Source organism: Eptesicus fuscus, chromosome 21, assembly GCF_027574615.1.
Source record: "Eptesicus fuscus isolate TK198812 chromosome 21, DD_ASM_mEF_20220401, whole genome shotgun sequence".
In the NCBI taxonomy this organism is placed as follows: Eukaryota; Metazoa; Chordata; class Mammalia; order Chiroptera; family Vespertilionidae; genus Eptesicus; species Eptesicus fuscus.
The window spans coordinates 34,813,994-34,828,892 of NC_072493.1; the positions used below are offsets into that span (position 1 = coordinate 34,813,994).

Genomic DNA, 14,899 nt, shown 5'->3' on the forward strand with positions numbered 1-14,899 from the left:
GAGAAGAAACATTACTTGTTTTCTTTGAAGCTTGCAATGCAAGAAAGATTCTGTTGGTCCTTCAAGGATATGTCCAGTTAGAGGTGAGACTGACTGTCCCAGAAAAAGCTCATTTCACTTGGAAAGGCAACAATCATCCCCACAAGATTATGTGTTCAGGCTGTTTTTCTTCTGTAAAATCCAAGTCCTTGGTCTCCAAGCTCACTGGAAGATGTCATCGATGTGGCACTCTCAAGCCTCTCTCCCTCCAGACGGCAGCTGGTGTGTCCACAATGCCTTTGACTTTGTGGGCAGAGAAAAAGGCATCTCTCCCAGGGTGACCAGTGGTGCTCATCATCAAGCCTGGAGTCTTTCCAAGGAGGCCCCACTGTCTGAGTCCTGGTCCTAGTCCAGTAGCATGGAAAGTGCTGGGGACCAAGTTCTTCCCAATAAGAGACACCCAGGACCTTAAACCAGCCTACCTGCCTCTAAAAGAAAGGTGAAATTCGCCCAGCTGGCATGGCTCAGTGGCTGAGCATCAACTATGAACCAGGAGGTCATGGTTCGATTCTGATCAGGGCACATCCAGGTTGCGGGCTCCATCCCAGTGTGGGGTGTGCAGGAGGCAGCCGATCATGATTCTCTCTCATTGTTGATGTTCCTCTCTTCCTCCCCCCTCCCCCTGCCCCTTCTTCTCTGAAATCAATAATATATATATATATATATATATATATATATATATATATATATATATAATTTTTTTTAAAAGGTGAAATTCTTTAAATCATAGGCAAAGAACTGGAAAAGAGGAGTGAGTGTGCATGAAGGGAGGAGTGGTTCTTAATTCTAGTTAACTAGTGCTGCCACTTTATTTAAACCAGAGAAACAGTTCCTTTAGAAAATGCTAAAATGAAAGCAAGAGGGAATGTCCAAATGATATTCCCACACTTCTCAATTCTCTTCCTACATCAGTGCAGCATGGGAAGATGCCTGGTTCTGCTTGTTGGGGAGAGAGCCCCCCGTTCTACAAATGAACATGGACTCCACCCACTCTGGCTGTTACAAAGGCGTCTTTCTGCATTTGCCCTGGGAAGCTGATAAGATCGCAGTAACAGGTTCATCCAGACACCCTGCTCCTTTAATTACGCTCGAAAACAAGAGAGCTACATAGGAGAACAGACCAGGAAGAGAGTCAGACCCTCTTGTTTGGACTTGACCAGCATGAAAGGCCAGGTATGAGACAAGGAGAGGCTGAGATTGTTCAACTGATGGGATCAGTGAAAACCATCTCCACAGAACAGTCTCACGCTCCGCATGAATAGGTAAGGCCAATCCCCCAGTGGAATTAATATCAGGAGAGAAATCACTGGTGATACAGTAATGCCATCCCAGAACTTAGATGGTCAGGGAAGCACAAAGCACTGTATTACTGACGTGTAAATTATTAAATCACTTCTTAAAGTAAAAAGCAATGATTCTAGATCCTTAATCAGACATGCTTAACTCAGGGACCCGAGTCAGGGCAGATAACCCAGCATGAAGCCTGAGAAGCTCACAGTGATTTCCTCTGTGCCTGCTCCTACCCCTGCCCCCCACCCCACACACACACACACACACACACACACACACACACACACACACGGCCACTCTTTCCTCTCACCCAGGCCCTATGGGGAAATCTGTCCAGGATCTTAGACTAGGGACCCTGAGCCAGTGACTGCCTTGCCTCTGGACTCACCGAGGTCAGCGAGGCAGCAGAACAGCCAGGGTATCAGGAAGGCCCTAGGGTATCAACTTCTCCCAGCAAGGCCATCTCTCACCATGACTGGACTTCCAGATCAGACCTCTGGAGAGTACCCTACCCTCACAATACCAGTTGCTGGGTTTTATTTCCCTTCTCCAAACCAGAACCACATTTCTGGATCAACATAGTTAACAAGGCCCTTCCTTCTGGAAGACAAAAAGCACATGTAAAAATGCTATGCTATTGCCCTAGCCGGTTTGGCTCAGTGGATAGAGCGTTGGCCTGGGACTGAAGGGTCCTGGGCTCGATTCTGGCCAAGGGCATGTGCCTGGGTTGTGGGCTCGATCCCCAGCAGAGGGTGTGCAGGAGGCAGCTGATCAATGATTCTCTCTCGTCACTGATGTTTCTCTCTCTCTCCCTCTCCCTTCCTCTCGGAAATCAATAAAAATATATATATTTTTTAAATGCTATGCTATTGAAAACACATACAGCAGGCTGATTATTTTCTATATGGTTCCTGCCATTTCCACAGGAACCACAAAACAAGAGGAAGCTAAGGAGCCTTGCTGGGGGGAGGGAGAGCACAAAGTAAACTGTCAACAAGGAGAGAAGAAAGGAAGAGATATAGTTAATTCAACCAAAAGCAAAGTTTTGACCTGGGCTTGGGAAGACTATGGCCACCAAAGAGAATACAAGGGAAGAACCTGAGCCACCAGGATGAACCAAACAAGCCAGTGGATGCTACGACAGATGTGACCTGAACAGGGAACACAGAACCAACGCGACATACCCTAAAGCAGTGGTTCTCAACCTTTCTAATGCCGCGACCCTTTAATACAGTTCCTCATGTTGTGGTGACACCCAACCATAAAATTATTTTCGCTGCTACTTCATAACTGTAATTTTGCTACTGTTATGAATCGTAATGTAAATATCTGTGTTTTCTGATGGTCTTAGGCGACCCTGCTAGCGGTTCTAGCAGGGTCGCCTAAGACCATCGGAAAACACTAAGACCATCGGAAAACACAGATATTTACATTACGATTCATAACAGTAGCAAAATTACAGTTATGAAGTAGCAACGAAAATAATTTTATGGTTGGGTGTCACCACAACATGAGGAACTGTATTAAAGGGTCGCGGCATTAGAAAGGTTGAGAAACACTGCCCTAAAGGTTCTTTTCTGAAGTCTAGATTTTCTTGAAAACATGACATTATACTAAAGTACAAACTGAAAAGACATAATATAAGCTTATAAGGAAAACTATTTACACGAGCCAAGTTTGCTTATTTAACAGGAAAATCGTGTTGTGCAGCCCGAGGCACACCTATGATGGGAATTACAGCTGCAAAGAGAACACTTCCAGGCTTGCAAGGAGCCGGACAGCTGCAGGCACCGGGCATTGCAATTTTTCTCTCTCCAGCTAGAGGCTTCAAGTTGGAGAATATTAATTCTGTTTTGACCCTCTGTTCCCATCTCATATGTATATTTAGAGAACTGGTGTTTAATGTTAAGATTCTAACCACTCACCTGAACTAATTTTATAAGGTAGGATGGGGAGTGAGATAAAATCCCCTAGATTTCCTCTGGGGTCTATAAATAGAGCTTCTGGAAGGCAGTCAGCCTACCTAGGGCAGGACTTTAAGAAAGAGTCCATTTCTTCAGGAGGTTCCTCCCTCACTTCCAGTGTAGGTGCCTCACGGCGCTAAGCCACAGGATGTCTAGCCTTGGGAATACATGTGTCATATTCCCAATGGCCGCAAACAAAAATGTTTCTCACATCTGCAGGTTCAGGTTCTCCTCATTTTCACGAGGGTCACCAGCTCCGTTTTAATTCTATATGTTTGTGCTGCAAAGGAGCAGAATCACAGAGGAGATCATGCAGAGATTAAAACTGCATTTGACCAATGTCACCCCAATACATTTAACAAATTAAAAAAAAACTGCATTCGGTGAAATGTATCTAAACATTAAGATGGGTCGATGGAGAGACTGTATCGGTCAGCGGTCGCCAAAAGGTGGTCCATGGACCACTGGTGGTCCGTGAGGTCTGAAAAGTTGGCAACCGCTGGTTCGAGGAAACCTTTGGAGCAGTGGTTGCCAACTGGTGGTCTGTGAGGTCTGAAAGGTTGGCGATCGCTGACACAGATGACCAGTTTGTGATAAAGCAAATACGGGAAAACGTTGGTTGTAGAGTCTAGGTGGTGGTTACATGGATGTTCACTGCACAATTCTCTCAATTTTACTATCTCTGGCAGACCTGTCTGCTTGAGGATGGAGGTGGCTTTGCAGGAGTGTGATGTCACTCACACCTCTGAGACATAAAACCTGGCCTCACCTTCAACAAGCCTGGTGAGCTGAAGGAGGCTTTTTGAGTCACCAAGGGTCCTTTACAAGGGCATACATCAGCATCAGCCTCGTCAAAATTAGGCGCCTTTCAGATGGGTACTAGAATTATCAAGGTGATCACTTCGTGAGTTATATAAATGTCTAATCACTATGTTGTACATCTGAAACTAATACAACATTGTCAATTATAATTAAAAAATAAATTGTAAAAAGATTAGGGATCTTCTACAAACAACTCATACTTGGGCCCCACTGTAATTCTAATGACCGACAATCTAGGTTGGTAGGGTGATGTAATTTTTCTCTCTCTCTTTTTTTAAATCCTCATCTGAGGATATCTTTCCATTGATTTTTAGAGAGTGGAAGAGAGAGGGAAAGACAGAGAGAAATATCAATGTGAGAGAAACGTATCGATTGGTTGCCTCCTGCATGCTATCCAACCAGGGCCAGGCTGGGGAGGAGCCTGCAACTGAGGTACGTGCCCTTGACCAGAATCGAACCTGGGACCCTTTGGTTCACAGGCCGACGCTCTATCCACTGAGCCAAACTGGCTATGGCTAATATTTCTATCTTGATAGAGGTGTGAGTTACACTTGTGTATGCACATATCAAAAGTCAATGAATATATATAATTAAAATGTGTGCACTTCATTGTGTGTACATTTAGGGTAGTACACAGATGACTGCAATTTACTTTGAAATGAGTCGGAAAAATAAGATTGATGAGTGGATAGATGAATATATACGTGATGATAAAACAAGCACAGTAAAAAAAAAAAGAGATGTATTTGGGGTGGGTGGTAGTGGAAGTGGTAGTCCCAACAGACAAGTGTTTTTTAAAAACTTCTCAGGTGGGTTAAACAAACTAATCCATCCATACCATGAAATACGAATTAGAAAAAAAAAAAAAGAGAATGAACTATAGATATGCATAATTTGGAAAGATTATTATACTAAGTGGAAAAAGCCAATCCTGAAGGTCACATACCGTATGATTCTATTTATATAGCATTAACAAAATAACATTATAGAGATAGAACATAGATCAGTGGTTGCCGTGGGCAGGGAGATAAGTGGACTATAAAGGGAGGCACTAGGGATCTCTGTGTGATGGAGCACTGCATCCTAATTGCAATGATGGCTACTCCAGCCTACACATGTGACAAAACTGCATAAACTACACACAAATGGCTGCACGTCAAACGTTAAAATCTGACTAAGGTCTGTAGATCATACCAAAGGTACCAATCTCAGTTTCCTTGTTTCAATCTTGTGCCACAGTTATGTGAAAACGATTCAACACTTGTACCATTGGGGAATATGTACCATTGGGGAAAACTGCGTGAAGGTACATGGGACCACTCTTATTTTTACAACTTTCTGGAATCTATAATTATTTCAAAGTAAAAAAGTTAAACACAAGTTCCTCAGATGATGGCAAAACATTTCCATAGTTAAGAACTAGTAATCTAGTCTAACCGCTTACTGTAGAGGTTAAAAACCAAAGCCATAGAGGTTTCTCGATCACAAAAACCTTCATTTTCTAATTCCAAAACTAAAAAAAGTCAATCAAGTACCAAAAATGTTCATTAATAGTTTCTGAGCCATGTATGCCTAAAGACATCATCCCTTCCTTCTTTGGAATAACCATCTTGGCATTACATGAAATACTAGGATTGAGAAAACCCAAATAGATAATTGGGAGTGGAGGGTGGGAGTGGGGAGGAGATCAAGTGGGCCAAAAGGAGAAACAAAATAAGTGATTTCTACATTGGGGCAGCTGCAAATTTGCAAACTGAAAATTATAGGTAAGTTTTTTTTAAAACTGAGTGTTTCAGCTCTGGCCAGTGTGGCTCAGTTGGTTGGAGTGTGTTCCCATAAACTAAAAGGTCATGGTTCGATTCCTGGTCAGGGCACATGCCTAGGATGAGGTTCGATCCCTAGTCGCGTGGGAGGTAACCAATGGATGTTGCTCTTCCTTTCTCTCTAAAATCAATAAATGTATCCTCAGGTGAGGATTTAAAAATAACAATAAAAAATAAAAACTGAAAACTTATTTCACACCCATCATACCCAAGCCTGGGTTTGTCAAAATGGGGTTCTCTCAGCTTTGAGGACACCCAAACCATTATTGGCATGAGTAAACATGCTCTAGACACAGCTATTCCCATCTGTGTTGTTGAAAATAAGATCCTGCCTAAAAACAGACAATGTTAAAAAGTCATGCCCTAGCTGGTTTTGCTCAGTGGATAGAGCGTCGGCCTGAGGACTGAAGGGTCACGGGTTCGATTCCACTCAAGGGCACATGCCTGGGTTTCGGGCTCAATCCCCAGTAAGGGGCGTGGAAGAGGCAGCCGATCAATGATTCTCATCATTGATGTTTCTATCTCTCTCCCCCACTCCCTTCCTCTCTCAAATCAATAAAAATATATATTTTTTAAAAAGTCATAAATCCTTCAAACTACAAGCTCAACAGAGGAGTGAACCATGATTCTTTTCATCTTTTAAACTGTAATAACTTTGCTTCAGCTTGATCATCTTGAAAAGAAAACCGTTGTGACACATTTCAATGTGATATACTGATGTCCTTAAGAATTGAAAGATTAAGAGACACAAGAAACTTAGTGGCTTCTATAATTTAACAACTTCACTATCCTCCCTACTACTTTCCACCACCCCATCTCTTCCTCAATCGCTAATCAATTAAAAAAAAAAAGTAAGTTTTTAAGATCTTTGTAATTTTTAAGATTTTTAAGATCTTAAGTCCGGGAAGCTAAGATTCCAGGACTTGTTAAATTGTGAGAAAGATATCAACTTTAGTCACTTGTTGAAAGTTCACAGAAGACTAAACCTAAGCCTTAAAAAATTCTTTGACGTGCCAAGTCTCAATTCTGAAAATGAAAATCAGGGGAACTTCCAGTTACAGTAACATGACAGCCTAGAAACCAGAAAACCCTACTGCTTACAAATATCTGATACGATTGGAGAACAAAAGAAAGAACTGGAAATCCCCAAGTACCAGAAACTGAGAACTGGGGGGAAAAAAAAAAAGAAGAAGAAGAAGAAGAAGAAAAAAAGAAAGAAAGGGAGGGTAGGGAAAGGGTCTGTGTGCCTGAGCTACATACAGAGGAAAAGTTTCTCCTGCGATCTGTAACCAGAGATCTACCTACACCTCCTGTGCCCTGCTTGCAATGAGCTTGCAATCAAAAATTACAGAACTCGGGGAAACAATGCACTACAGGCAGGAATCCAAAAACAGTACAGTCTAACACGTCCTGTGAAATAAGGATATTTAAAGATTAAAGACATAAAGGGATTCAAAATTCCAAAGAGTAAGGTACTATAAAGGAAGGGGGAGATGGAGGGAAGAAGGGAGAAAAGATAAATAAGAAAAAGGACATTTTTGGGACAACTGGGAATTTGAATAAGGACATAATGGTAAATAATATTAATTGGTAAATGTCATGATGTCTACAACTTACTTTGGGAGGATTTTGGCAAACTTTTTATTTTTTAATTAAACTGTTTTTATTTTTTATTTTAAATTAATTTTTTAAAATATATTTTTATTGATTTCAGAGAGGAAGAGAGAGGGATAGAGATGGAAACATCGATCAAGCTGCCTCCTGCACACCCTCTACTGGGGATTGAGCCCTCAACCAGGGCATGTGCCCTGACCAGGAATCCAACTGTGACCTCCTCCTAGTTGACATTCAACCACTGAGACACACCAGCCAGGCTTTTATTAAAAATTTTTAGAAGGGGGCGGTCGCGGGTGAAGGCACCCCGCACACTTTGCCGACCAAGCCCTGACATGTAAACACTTCCATGGGAAGTGTTCCTGAAGCCTCCTGGTGGAACAGCTGTTTGCCCCATTCAAAGGGAAGGATGAAAGCTCTACCTAAAAACAGGAAGTGAGCGGAAGAGACCTGTCATTAACGCTCTGGTCCCTGTTGCATCTTCGCACTCTCCACCTCCACCTCCAATTACGGCATCAGCTGACATCAGGAACAATAAGGCTCCTGATTGGAGGAAGCCTGTTTGACAAGATGAAAAGAGCACGGCACTGGGAACAGACACTTAGAATAGCTCTCATCTCAAAGAACCTAGCACTTGTGTCCCAGTATGAGAAGTTCAATGCTGCAGAACGGCGTTTGATGAACGAAGCCTTCCAACCAGCCAGTGATCTCTTTGGGCCCATCATCTTGCATTCTCAGTCAGATTGGATCACCTCCCATCCTGAGCCTCCACAAGACTTTGAAGAGTTTTTCAGTGATCTTTCCAGAAAGACACCCTCTCGAGAGAAACACAGATCTCTAGGAAATACCAGAACTGTCAGTGAAGAATATGTTAAATGGCTCAATGTTAAATGGCTCAAGGGCTACCGTGAAGCATTTTCTATGGCTTGCCAGTGAAACTCCTAGAACCAGTTTCTGTCTCTGCAACAAGGTGTGCCTTTAGAGTCAATGATAACACGAAGAACCTACAAATACATGCAGGGCACATCCTGCACTTCTGAGAAAAGAAGAAACCTGAAGATGCCTTCTGCGTTGTGGGAGTAACAATGATTGATCTTTGCCCGAGAGACTCCTGGAATTTTGTCTTTGGACAGGCCTCTTTGACAGATGGTATTCCTTTTTGGCATTTTTTGGTAGAAACTTTCTGAACTTGAGAATATTGGAAGATACTGAAAAAGGGAAAAAATTCCATTATAATTTTGATGAAGGATATTTGAACTCTCATTAACTTCAGTGAAAATCCTACATAATTGTTTTTTAACTCTTTTTGTAGTCATTTTGCATAGATGGAATAGCCACAAATTGCTTTATAAGTGGGGAAAAAATAAAAAATAAAAAAATAAAAAATTTTAATGTTGACATTATTGCTACAACTTACTTTTTTTTCCATTTTATTTATTTTATTTTTCCCATTACCTTTTACCCTCTCTATGCCCTCTATCACCTCCACCCCTGAAATCACCACACTGTTTTTCATGTCCATGAGTTCTCTCTATCTGTCTGCCTGCTCTCTATCTATGAGTCTGACTCTATTTTGCTTGGTATATATAGGCGTTCATTATCCTATTCCTTCAAGTATTCTGTAGAACTGAAAATTTTCAAAATAACAAGTTGAGGAAAAAGACATCTTGTACATTTATAAACATAAAAACCTATGTGTGTATCAAGACAATTAAATATGGTCATGAGTGTGCGGGTTAAAAAAGAAAGAATAAAAGAATTGGAAGCACTTAATGATTTAATATGGTTCCAACCCAAGTAAATTTTAGCAATAAGAAAATCCTAGGACATAATTTGATGAAGAGTTAGTTCATTTATTTCAGGGGATCGTGGTGCCATACCACTTAAAACAAAGCAGATAACACTTATGAATTCATATTGGATCATCTAAGAAAATGTAACTGCCAACTTCACCAAAAGATCTAAGAATAATACTTTCATTATACATTCTATAGCCATGATTCCTGAATACTAAATTAGTATAAGTCTTACGTTATATCAAAGTAATTTTTAGGAAAAACTATAAAAGGGGATAAAAAATAATTCCTCTATGATTAAAAAGTGCTTGTGGGATACAGTGAAGCAGAACCTAGGGTGAATGTAAACTGCATGTACTAGAACAGGCATTTATATAGACAGGGGTCGACTGCCTAGCCCTGGGAGACTTGGAGGGAAATGGGAGATGTCTCGAAGTCGTGGAGTTTCTTTTTAGGGTAAAGAGAATGTTCTAAAATTGACAGTGATGATGGCTGTGCAACTCTGAATATACTAGTACTTTGAAAACCCCACTGAATTGTGCACTTTAAATGGGTGAATTGTATGTGACTCAAATATCAATAACATAGTGAAAAATGCATGTAAGATAATGAAAGATGATTAGTGTCCAACTCAAAAACCTAGGAAAGAACCATAAAGCATACCCAAAGAGTAGAAGGGAGAACTAGGCCAAAAAAAGGTTCCTCACAGCAACCAGCAAAAAAGGACCATGGTGATTAGGCAGAAAATTTGTTAATTAAAAGGATGGTGGCAGCCCTAACCGGTTTGGCTCAGTGGATAGAGCGTCAGCCTGCGGACTGAAGGGTCCCAGGTTCGATTCCAGTCAAGGGCATGTACCTTGGTTGCAGGCATATCCCCAGTAGGGGGTGTGCAGGAGGCAGCTGATCGATGTTTCTCTCTCATTGATGTTTCTAACTCTCTATTCCTCTCCCTTCCTCTCTGTAAAAAAATAAAAAAAATAAATAAATTTAAAAAAAAAGGATGGTGGCAGAGTAGCATGGACTAGAAGCTAAGCTTCAAGGGACAAGGCCAAAAACCACACCACAAAACTGGACTGATGAAGAGCCCTCTTCTTCTTCAGCCTTCCTTACAGAAAACACCACCATCACATCACCCCTGATGCCATTTACATGCTAGAACTTGACCCTGCCAACGTGCAGCCTCCGCCGCTCAAGTTGCTCTTTCCAAATTAGCCTTTGGACAGAGCCCAGGTCATCGCTCTGGACCCTGCAGTGAGGAAAGCCAGGTATTTAAACTTCCTGAGCTCTAACTTGAGAAGGCAGGGTTCATGGAGTTAGAAAGTCTCCAATAATCATTCCTAACAGCAAACTAGGTACAGAAAGGAACGTTCTTAACCTAGTGAAAACTATCTACAAACCCACAGCAACAATCACTTTCAGTGGTGAGACTTTTAAGAACATTCTCTTTAAAATTCCTCTATGGTCAGGGACAAACCAAGGATGCACACCATCAATTCTTTAATTCAGGGGTGAATTAAACAGCCGAGCCAGTCAAGTTTTATGAGCTGAACCGTGTGCCCCAAAAGTCCTATGTTGAAATCTTAACCCCCAGTAACCCAGAATGTGACTATATTAGGAGATAGGGCCCTTAAAGAGGTAACTAAGATTGCTGCCAGCCGGTTGGTTTATTCATATATCCCTGCCAACAGCATTGGGGGGCCTTGTTCCTTAGGACGACTGACTGTCTTTAACATCAGAAACATCACAGAGTCCAAACCAAAAGAGATCTTCTCACTGCCGTTGCAATGATGTGGAGCCCTGCTGACTATATTGCTTTAACCATTTCTGTTATGCTGGTAACGGTAGGCTCCCTTAATGTAGAAGTGACCCAGCCTGCTTGTAGCATGGGAAAAGCCCTGAATGCCACTTCCAGCACTATACAGGGAATAAATCAAAAGGTGAGCCAGGTCCGGGAGGCAGTTCTAGGGAATCGGGCAGCAATAGATTACTTGCTATTGCGGCATAATCACGGTTGTGAGGAATTTAAAGGAATGTGCTGTTTTAATCTTTCTGACAATTCTCAGTTGAGAAAAAAACATATGTAAGGTCCTGCATTCGATGTATTTCATCCTTGGGAACTGCTTTCAAGGCAGAAGCAAATGCAGTCAGCAGGATCATATAAAACTAATCTCATAGATAGGGGATGACGGAAATAGCAGTGGGGAAATGTTAAGGGCAAAAATAGAATATTGGGGACTAGCTATGGTTATGGGAAATATTAATCATGCTCTGTTAACATGAATGCCTTGTGTTGGTTAAAGAAAGGACATTCTAACCTGGCTGGGAGCTGTAACCCCACCGGAAACTGGGAGTCAACCTTGGACCTGGGAGTCAACCTTGGAATGTGGTCCATTCTCATTCAAGAACTGCCTATTATCATGGAAAGTTTAACAACTTTGTTGCCCAAACAATGGAGTCCCACCCCAGCCTTGACTACTTCCCATGCCTGTAATCCCTACTTCCCAAAAATCGTTGTCCTCTCCTATATAAGAGACTGGCTAATGGGGGGAAGGGGGGGAGGGTCCTGCAGAGCAGATTTTTGTGGTTGACCGGCTGCTCTCCCATACTGCCAGTAGTATTGGAATAAATGCTCATATATGATTTAAAAAAAGAGGTAATTAAGGTTAAGTGAGGTCATCAAGATGGGCCCTAATCCAATATGATTAGTGTCCTTATAATGTACTAGATCTATTAGATACATTTCAAAAGCATACCAGAATTAAAAACAAAACAAAATAACAAATTGCAAAGAGATACATTATATCTTTTCATTTTTAATACTAGTGGCCTAGTGCACGAAATTTGTGCACATTAAAAGAGAATTAGAGGAAATATTTTAATATTGCTATTTGCCCTTCCTCTATAATAGAAGCATTAGAGATGAAAGAAAATTAGTAAAATGTATATGAAAATCTCCCTCCTGTCAGAGTCTGGGGCATGCCACGGGACCCAGAGTCAAGTCCCTGCCAACCCCCAAGCGCCTCAAAAATCACGGGAGACCCAATGCGGATGGCCCCACCCCCATTGGGCAAGACCCAGACCTGGCTAGCCCCACCCCCGTCAAGCCCCACCTCCTGCTGATCAGTTGTTATGCATGAGGGTGTGACAACCATTTGCATATTAGCCTTTTATTATTATGATGATGATATACACAAAATCATGAATACTCATATAAGTAGTACAAGCACAAATAAAGCCACAAGAATGATATAAAAAAATATGTGAACATTTCATCTTGGTAACAGGCACACAGATGTTTGTCATATTATTTTCTCTACTGTTCTGTATAATTGAAATGCTCCATTTTTTTTGGGTAAAAATGAAAAACTTTGATGAATAGATAAATGCAAACATTAAATTCTAAGGGGCTCAGAATATTTTAAAAAGTCCCACAATACTGTTCTTTTCTATATGTACACACATGCTTTTTCAGGGGACCTTAAGCTCACTCCCACACTATCACCACCCCAGCAGGAAGATAAAACCAGCAAAGAAGTGAATAGATTTCCAAGATACTTATTTAAAAATTTGGTTTTCAATTACACTTTATATTCAATATTATTTTGTATTAGTTTCAGGTGTATAGCATAATAGTTAGACAATCATATACTTTACAAGTGTTCCCCCTGATATTTTCAGTACCCAATTGGCACCATACATAGGTATTACAATACTATTAACTATATTTTTCCTATGCTGTACTTTACATCCCCATGACTATTTTGTATCTACCAAACTGTACTTCTCAATCCCTTCACCTTTTCACCCAGACCCTCAACCCCCTACTTTCTGGCAACCCCAAGACACTTATTTTTCATCCATGTGTCCATCTCTATCCCTCTCCTTTCCTCTATCTCTAAAACATCAATAAAAAGCATATTTGAAAACAAAACAAAAAACCAACAGCTTTAGGTAGTGCCCCTTTTTCATGGCTTTTGTGAACTCCTATAATCTGAAAGGTGCCAGGGATAAATATACCACACTCTCCACCTAGGAATACTCAGTGAGATCATGAGAGAAGATTCAGCTGAGTCAAAGAGCAAAGCGGGCTTACAGGCACGATGCAATATGGCTCAAGTTCAAAGTCAAGTTAAGATCCTAATAGGGATCCTATGGACAGAGCCAGTGATTGATAATGTCATTAAATCTTTATTGCTAGGTTAAAGAAAAAAACAACTTTAGATCCAGTAAAATTTACACTGGTCCTCCCTATGCTTATTAGCATTCACCTTCCCCACTCATCCATCCTCTCTCTATACCTAGGATAATGACTCAAACTTCTATTTCCCATTCTTTTCTGAGGGGGGTGGGGAATAGTCAATAATACCAAACAAAAAATCATAATGGGCCCAGCCAGCATGGCTCAGTGGTTGAGCGTTGACCTATGAACCAGGAGGTCACAGTTCAATTCCTGGTCAGGGCACATTCCCGGGTTTCGGGCTCGATCTCGTGTGGGGCCTGCAGGAGGCAGCCAATCAATGATTCTCTCTCATCACTGATGTTTCCATCTCTCTCTCCCTCTCTGAAATAAATATATATATATATATATCATAATGCTAAAAGGGCAGGCAGAGTTCATGCATTTAATTTTAGGTCAGTTACCAGGTTTTTCTTGAGCCCTGGCCAGGGTTATTCTGGTACTGGCATGGGGAACCTGGTTAGCATGGGTGTGGGTTAGATGAAAAACAAACAAACAAAGAACAGGAACACGTCCCTAACAGGATCCATGAGGCCACCAGAGAAGCAACGCCCACTGATCCCACCAGGACAGCTACAAGAGATTTCTGCTGAAGACGGTGTTCCACAGTATAGAAAGGGACAGGGAAGGCAGCTAACAGAATCACTGTTCAACCCTCTGCCACCTCCTTCTTCTGGGGGAAGTATTACACAATGTTGGAGGAAAGAATCCCACTTTCAAGAAGCCCATGGGTGACAGACAGAACCATACCAAGCTCCCCTTGAGGAATAATATATTAAGTAACAGGTGAGGTGCTTAAAATATTATGTTACTCCATTTAAGTACATCACTCTGGTTCATTTGTTATATATACAACCCCTTTTTTCCCAAGGGAAAAACAGATTGCCATCAAACAACTTAATTAAAAATATATCCTACAGCCTTGTAAAATCAGTGGCAGCAAAGTGTGTCAACAGGAAGAGGAGGTTTGAAAGTCAAGCACTCTCTCTCTGTCCTTTACTCAGCAAGGCGGATACCTAAACCACTGCAAGAGATTTGCAAGGATTAAATTCTGAAAGTCAGGATCCTGGTTCTAAAATATGAAGCAAAAGTAGCCCTGATTCATAGCAGTTTCCTTGGAAAACCAGTACCCCATCCAACCTGAGATCCTCCTGGTCTCTTATGTGCTATTTTCTATAGCTGTTTGTGTCCTTATACTACATGTCTCTTTGACTAGACTGTAAGCTCCATGAGGACCAGAACCATATTTTAGCCACTTCTGCGCATCTATTAGCGCCTAAAATGATACCCTGCATACAGTCAAACACTCAATAA

The 14,899-nt window shown here is 41.4% G+C and overlaps 2 protein-coding genes and 1 pseudogene across 5 annotated transcripts in view; 1 reads left to right on the forward strand and 2 right to left on the reverse strand.

The window, feature by feature from the left end:
• Positions 1–14,899, reverse strand: part of ZFP1 (ZFP1 zinc finger protein) — an 837,904-nt gene that overhangs the window by 98,696 nt on the left and 724,309 nt on the right. The window lies entirely within an intron of this gene.
• Positions 1–14,899, reverse strand: part of ZNRF1 (zinc and ring finger 1) — a 104,447-nt gene that overhangs the window by 52,800 nt on the left and 36,748 nt on the right. The gene's annotated exons all lie outside the window — the stretch shown is intronic.
• On the forward strand, positions 8,123–8,891 carry LOC103284674 (archaemetzincin-2-like; annotated as a pseudogene).